Source organism: Acinonyx jubatus, chromosome D4, assembly GCF_027475565.1.
Source record: "Acinonyx jubatus isolate Ajub_Pintada_27869175 chromosome D4, VMU_Ajub_asm_v1.0, whole genome shotgun sequence".
NCBI classification, from domain to species: Eukaryota; Metazoa; Chordata; class Mammalia; order Carnivora; family Felidae; genus Acinonyx; species Acinonyx jubatus.
The window spans coordinates 27,438,436-27,446,822 of NC_069391.1; positions in this window are offsets into that span (position 1 = coordinate 27,438,436).

An 8,387-nucleotide genomic window follows, 5' to 3' on the forward strand; every position below is an offset into this window, starting at 1 on the left:
CACTACCTTTAAGAAATTTACAACCCTGAGAGTCCTTGGGAAATAGTGTCAGATGAGAACGAACAGTTAAAAGCTGGTGGTAATAAGGGTACCTGGCAGGCTCAGTCAGTAGAACATGCAACTCTTGATCTTGGGGTCTTTTGAGTTCAAGTCCCAGGTTGTGTGTAGAGTTCACTTAAAAAAAAAAAAAGTTGAAAAGAGGCAAGTGAAAATGTGGCAGGAATAAAACGTAAAGATCAGGTTTAATATTAAGAAAACCAAGTACCAGATGCCTTTTACATGTTTCATTTCATCCTCACAGACAGAATCAGAAAAGAAAAAAAAAAATTGATTTGCAAAGATGTACAGGAATGAGACTCTAGAAGGCCTGGCACGAATGAGAGACAGCAAATTTGAGAGATTACTTGAAGTCTAAGGGGAAAGAAACAGCACAGAAGTAAGCTGACCTTATGTGCATTGAAAGCAACGGAAAGTCAAAATAGGAACCTGGACACAGCTAAAGAAAAGGCCAGAGAAGAATTTCTGGTTGGTGTATTCCAATACTATTTCCTAGGTCTGTGACCGTGGATGAATCACCTTTCTAAACCTCTCTAATCTTCTGTGAAATGTTGATGATAAGATGACCAGGAAGTGTTGTTATCTAGATTAGATAAGAAACAGCTAGAAAGTGGAGCCACACTCAACAAGTACTGCTTGAGATCATCAAACACTTCCTTGACATTCTACCTTTGTTCTCTACCAATTTGATCAGAGGGTGCATCTTACTACCAGGCTGGTGAATCCTAAGTGTGTTACCAGTAACCATCAGGCCATTATATAGAAGTAGAAAAAATAAAACTTTAAAGGCACTAGTCCCAATTCTGATTATAAACTTCGCAATTAGATTGTAAACTCCCTGAGAACAAGGGAAAGGATTTTCTCTTTTGTATTTCCCTCAGCTCTCTCAAATGTTTGTTGAATTATTCAATGCAGCCAGGAATAAAAAACCTTCCCTTGAGATTTTCCCTCAAAGCCTCAGAGTACATCTTGTTTTTAACTGAGGGAGGAGGCTGAAAGTAAAATTACAGTCTTAAACAAGAAGCCATCTGTCTTCCTTCTTTATAATCAAGGAATGGGGAGTTGTTTCTCTTAGCAGAGTCAATATGGGAGCATTTCTCTCAGATTATAAAAATCTTTTTGGCTAGTGTAGTTATTCCATGTAGTAGCTAGTGCTTATTTTGTAATTAGAGCTGCAGAACAGATAAATACGTAACAGACCATGGCAGTGCTTCAGAAAAAAATGTATTTCACTTTCTTGGAGGTCTCTTTCCTAGATATGGATGATGGGTGAATATAATTGAAAGGGAGTACATTCCATTGTGCTTGACTGATATGAACTCGTTTTCCCTTTAAGGGTTAATGGAACTAGGAGTTCTAGGGTTCTGCAAGGTGCTTTGTAAACATACTAATTATGTATGTATGCACCATATATGCATACGAATGTGATGTTTTAAAATTATACCTCGTCGTTAGCATAAGAGAAACTAAGGGCTCCTGAATTGATATTCTGTACCTTCTAAGGAGAATCTCTTTCCCATCGCCTTCACCCCTAAAGAAGCCCCATAAAAGGAATGATTTAGAGGGGGGCAAATTGCTGTTCCTTTTCACTTTCTCATAAACAAGCACGTTCAGCATTCAATGAAATTAAGCTACAGAAAATTCAGAAATCGCGAAAGGTCTTTTTTTTTCTTGCCAGTGATCAAGGTACTGATCTCACCGCCATGAGGTGTCATCAAGAAGCCACTTGGGAAGGAGTTAGTTTGTTTTTCTTTTGGGAAGAGCAGAGTTGTTTTTGTTTTTTTTTTTTTCAACTTATGTAAGAACAGCATCTGCACTAACCAGGATAAAATTATAAGGTCTATCAATCTTGGTGCTGCAGGGTAAAAGCAGATCACTAGCTGAGCCAGCCAGAAATGCTTCCCAGTGGTCTAGTATTGCATAATTGGCCGTGTGAATTCCAGGGTTTCCAGTTTCAGATGGAGGGCTTGGTGCTGGTCACTCACAGAAGGAGAACACTGAACTAATGGTCTTTCCAAAGATTTTAATAATGCCTGACTCATTGTTCACATGATTACAGGTTTGGGGGTAACAAATATAAATGCATCGATATATGTGTATGCCTATAAACTGCTCAGAATCGTCCTCTAATTTAAAAAAGGGGCGGGGCGCATTTGGTGCTTTTGGCTGTGTTATTTACATTTTAGCACCTACTGTGTTCACAGCCATATCCCACAAGAGCACATTTGCTTCAGCGGAGCCCCAGCCTCCAGATCTGCCTCACAACCTCCTCCTGAAAGCACGGGCATATCACCCCTGGGAAATACTCCAGAAGCAAAAACTAATTGTAACCAAGGGCTGTAACTGTTCATTCATTACCAGAAAGGCAAGAGCAAGTCTCTATTTGGGAAGATGGAAACGTATCTCAACCTCCCAGTTGAGCCTTGAAGTTAGAAATCCCTGAAAAGAGCTTCCCTGAACTCAGGCGTGTGACAGAAAAAGACAACATTGTTCCCAGCAAGACTCTGACAATTATAAATCCTTAGTCCTGCAACTTTTTTCTACCCATACTTGTAAGTTAATGTCTCTCCAGTGTTAATAACTCTGTCTTTTATTTACGGTTTCAATTGGATTTGCGTTGCGATATCAGACACTTTATAAGTTCTCTATAAAAACACTTGCTGTGAACTGGCATTTGGAGGGAGGGGTAGCATTTCCCCATCACTTTTCTGGATGACATCTTAAAAAATCTGTAGTTATTCATTTATTCAATAATTTTTTAATTGAGTCCTTCTTATGAGCTTAGTGTGTTTGATTAAATATCATTATGCAAACATCAGTCCTTGGGGATTTGAGCTGTTGCCAACATACAACTAGTGTTGGCTTTTATTTTGAGGTGGTGGGTGAGGAAGGAGGGAAAGGGAGACAGGATTATGAGTATTCATGTGAGAAGGAAAGGGGCAACTTGTAAAGGAGGGAAAGCCATTTATTTAACAACATAGTTCTTGAGCCACTATAATGAGCCAGACACCTAGCTAGATGCCAGGGATTCAAAGATAAATGAGGTACATTTCTTGCCCTTAAGTTGTTTACATTTTAGTGAGGTGGAAAAGACATTTAAAGCAAGAATTAGAGTATAGATTAAATGTAACGAGAGGAATGAGTCCACATGCTACATAAGCTCAGAGAAGCCCACAGAAATGGATTTATTTTGTTCATTAAAAATGCTGCATTATGTTTTTTGCCCCTGTTGACCCTTATTCTTATCTCCACTGGACAAGTTCCCACCGTGTACCAAAAGCCTAGAAAAGAGCTTGGTATCCAGGAATATGTCACAAATATTTCTTCAGTGAATAACTGAATTTTGTCAGTGGGCTCCTAGAAATTTACATTTGCAAATGTCTAGAATGTCTCAAAAAGAAATATCTGAAATAGTATGTGATTTTTTTTTGTTTGGCTTTTTTTTTCTGTGAAACATCTGGAATAAAATATATTTATTTGTATCATACTGAAAGTATAGATGGCTTTTCTTTGAAGATATCTAGCCTAACACCTTGGCAAAACACAGATAGGATTAACTACATAAACCTTTTTAAACTCTTAGATGCAAAATTTAACATAAATAGGATCACCTGGTTGACTCAGTCCTTGAGCATCTGACTCTTGATTTGCACTCAGGTCATGATCTCACGGTTTGTGGGGTCCAGTCCCGCATCCCTCTCCGCTGTCAGGGGAGCCTGCTTGGGATTCTCTCCATCTCTCTCCGCCCCTCCCTGGCTCCCAGGCTCTCTCTCTCTCAAAATAAATAAATAAATTTTGTTAAAAAATTACCGTAAATGAACCCAACTGACAAACAGATAAACGATCCTTGCAAAGGGATATATAAAAGGTTTACTGCGATGGCACGAATGTCAGTGTCCCCCGAAATTCATGTGTGGGAATCCTAACCCCCAAAGATGATAGTTTTAGAAGGTGGGCCTTTGGGAGGTACTTGGGTGGTGAGAATAGAGCCCTCATGAATGGGATTAGTGATTTATAAAGATTCCAGAGAGACTCCCAGTCCCTTCCCCCATGTGAGGACACAGCAAGAAGTTGGCAGTGTGCAACCCAGAAGAGGGCCTTCACCAGAACTCCAGGTAGTACCCTGATCTTGGACGTGCAATTTCTAGAACTGTCAGGAATTAATTTCTGTTGTCTATAAGACACCCAGTCTATGGAATTTTGTTATAGCAGCCTGAACAGACTACCATATTTACTATTGATAACACCTGAAAGTCTCCTATTGAAAAAAGTAAAAAAACAAAACAAAACAAGAAAACCAAAAGCACCCAGTAGAGAAAGAGGCAAAGGACATAGCAGACAAAATCCACAGCGAAAGAAATACAAGGACTCATAAAATGTGAAATGCTGCTCAACTTCACTAATAATAAAACTGTAACTTAAAAAATTAGGAGCTATCATTCTTCACCTAACAAACTGGCAAAGATTTAAAAGCTTGATAATATTCAGTGTCAGAGAAAGTCATAGTGTTCTCATATACTATTGATGGGGATATAGTTACCTCTTTCTGGAGTGGAATTTAAGAATTCATATATTGAAAAGATGCATTCCTTTTAGCTCAGCCATTTATTGTCTAGGAACATATCCAACAATAATACAGTCTTGTTTACAATAAGGAGAAATTGGAAAGACCTAAATTTCTACAAATAGAATGTTAGTTAAATAATTGGTTAAATAATAGGAAGTACTTTACAGCTATTAAAAAGTATGAGATAGATCAGTATTCGCTGACATGGGAAGATAACTACGAAAGGTTTACAAAACAGCATTATGGTGGAATCCTGTTTATGCAAATAGTGTGTGTGTGTGTGTGTGTGTGTGTGTGTGTGTGTTTGTAGAAAAGGCTATAAAAAAGACATATCACTCTGTTAGAGCAGTTACCTTAGGAGAAGAAATGGGGGTAAACTGGGATGAGGTAGAGTAAGACAGGAGGGAGACACTTTCTGAGTTATAGACTTCTGCATTGTGGTTTTGAGAAAGCAGGTCCTGTTTTTTAAACTATGCTAAAATATTTTTATAAAATGGCTGTGGAGGCAAGTGGTCCTCCCAGATGACCTTTTAATCATGGAGAAATTATGCAAACTGTCCAGAGTACAGAGAAAGAACAGATCACCATTGAAAGCCATGATTAAGAAAGTGGGGCAAGTGGCGTTCAGCTGGTCCTTGAACAACAGGTAGATTTTCAGTAAGTGAAGATAGGAAAGAAAAAGAGATTTCTTGACATAAAATAACTGAAGCAAAAGTCAGGTTTAGGAATGAATAAGATCTGGAGGAAGAGGGGGGCTTTACAGTTAAGCTTCTGATTCTTGGTTTCAGCTCAAGTCACGATCTCAGGGTTCATAAGTTTGAGCCCTGCTCTCGCTCTCTGCCCTTCCCCCACTCTTGTTTGCTCTCTCAAAATAAATAAATAAACTTAAAAAAAAAAGATCTGTTGGGTGTTCCAGTTATATTGCTGCATCACAAAACAGACTTAACACAACAATTACTTATTACCACCTCTCACAGTTCTGGACCTTCTCACTTGGGGGCTCTCATGTGGTTGCAATCATGCAATGGATGGGGCAGGGGTCATCTCAAAGTTTCCTCATTCACCTGCCTGGTAGCTAATGCTGGCTGTTGGCTGCGAGCCAGAATACTTACATGGAACCTTGCTGTGTGACCTGGGCTTCCTCACAGCATGGTGGCTGGGTTCCAAGCGTGAGCATCCCAAGAGGACCAGGCTAATACTGTGTTACATTACCTTTTATGACCTAGCCTCAGAAAGCATGGAGCATGGCTGTTGCTATAGTCACAGGCCCATTCAGACCAGGGAAGGAATGATGGATGCCACCACCACCCAACCCCCAACTGAAGAAATATCAATGTGACATTGAGCATGTGGGATGGGAGATCTTGCTATGAACTCTCCAGTTTGCCATAGTTCCTAGCACTCTCTAAAGTCTCTCCTGGCAGGAGCCAGCTTCTCCCACCTGCACTACCCCCTGGCATCCATTAACCTTGGAGTTTGCACCTCTTACAGACAAGAGGATCTGAGGATTTGGAACAAAGAGGTAATAGAGCTTTTTTGCTTTAAAAAAGATCACTGTGGTGGTACCTTGTGGGGAGGTCTAGAGGAAGGAGAGATTACATAATAAAAACAGTAGGTGCTAAAGCTGTTGCCCCTAGTCATCAACTGCTCTGCTCCAATTCAGCAAAATGATGCCTAAGTATGATTGATGGGAGTCCTCCATATTCTTACCAAAGCATTCAGTCTTCAGGATGCTCTCAATGGGCCTCAATTCTTGTAGAACCAGATGCTCCTATGCCTGGCAGGAAATTACTAGGCCATGGGAAGTAATTGAACTTTTTGAGATACCAAGGTACCACTTCAGGGATACTAAGTGATATTTCTCCAACTGAGCAAAGGACATAGACTGCCCGGGAAGCAAGCCATCTCTTGACCAGCTTCCTCCCTTCCCAACTGTTCCAATTGCTGGCCTCCTAGTGTGGTGCTACAGAACAAAATGAAGGAAAAGGGGTGGGCAGAGACTGCAAGGTTTGGCTGGACTGGCCCTTTGAAGCTTAGCTACAGTCATCCCCAGCTTCCCTCAAGTCCTATTAAGAGATTTGTGTTAGGCAATGAAAATTGTAGCATTAGCCTGGTTTTTAATGTCCCCCCCCCCAACTATTATTATTTTATTGGACAAACTGTCAAAATCCACCTGTTCTTTTTCTCAGAGCTCCTTTCTTCCTTCCTCATTGGCACTAGACAGAGTCATTTTCCCTAATACTATGTAATTTAGAAGAGGCTGTGTCAATTGCATAAAATATTTCTAATCTCCATAATTAAGATGCTGCTGGTCTGACAGCTTTGCTCTCTTACTCCCCCTCAGCTAGTTGCAGGGATATAGAAAGACATTTGAAAAGAGTACTAAAGCAAAAATGACATGCTGTTCCCCTCCCGTAGGGCCTTCTCATGACTATCTCCAGCTTCCCTAGACTCCTTCCTAGAGAGCTTCATTTATGGTTTCTTCAAAAGTAGGAAAGAGAGACTATGCCAAGTTTCTTCAGGCCATTTTCCCTCTATTCCCAGAACATGTATACCCTGTCCCCAGATTGCCCCTTCTTGTGACTTGTCCTTGAGGTCAGCGTTTGACGTGGAATAGTCACCAGTTACGTTAGGTCAAACGACTGAATGATGGAATTTCAAGGTCAAAGAGAAATTTTTTTTTAATGTTTATATTTTGAGGGAGAGAGAGAGCACGTGCAAGCTAGGGAGGGGGCAGAGAGCGAGGGAGACAGGGGATCCAAAGCAGGCTCTGTGCTGTCAACTCTCAATCCACGTGGGGCTTGAACCCACAAACCATGAGCTCATGACCTGAACCAAAGTTGGACACTCAACCGACAGAGCCACCCAGGTGCCCCTCAAAGAGAAATTTAGAAAAGTAGCAGAACATTGCAATTAGTGGCAAGGAATCTTTGAACATCATACAGTTTATTTTCCTTTACTTTTGGAAAAAGCAGACAATGATTCACCCAGATTGCCATTCCTTCAGCTCTTTCCTCCTGCCTCTTCCTAGTTTGGATGGAAACTTCCTAATACATTCAGGTATGGCTTTTTAAAAGTCTCATTTCATCCTCACAATTATTCAGTTAAGTAAAAATTATTATGACTATTTTAGAGATTAGGAAAATGAGGTGGAAAAAAAAGTGGTCTGGATGGACTGGATTATGTTGCTACAACAAATTTACCCTCAAATCTAATAGTTTAGTAGAGCAAAGGTTTTTCTTCTCCCTCACAGTATTTATGACACAGCATTTGGTCCAGCTGGGGAGTGGATGGTAGTGTTTGCTCCATGCAATTATTCAGGTACCCAGGCTTGGACGTATTTTAGCTGCACCCTGTACAACTTGAGGTCTTTCAACCTGTAAAGAAAAAAAATAATTAATTACCCATGGGCTTTGCACTGTCTTAGCCCAGAAATAATGCCCGTTCTTTTGGTTGTATTTCATTAGTTAGTACTGGTCACATGTCCTTACAGAAGAGTAGGGGGAGGAAATGTAGGAGAAATGGGTTATTTGGTAAGCATTGCTCACTCACTGTCACTGCCCTGTGAGGTTATAACTTGTCCGTGGGATTAGCATCTAGATCCAGGCTGTCTGACTCCACACCCCATGATCTGAATCATTGCATTTTCTTTTCAAAACTTCATAATGCTATTTTAGGGATAGAGGTGGCCTTGACACTGGAGGCAGCTGTAGCAGAGTAGAAAGATCTCTGGACTTGAGACAGGTGGGTTTGTATGTCCATT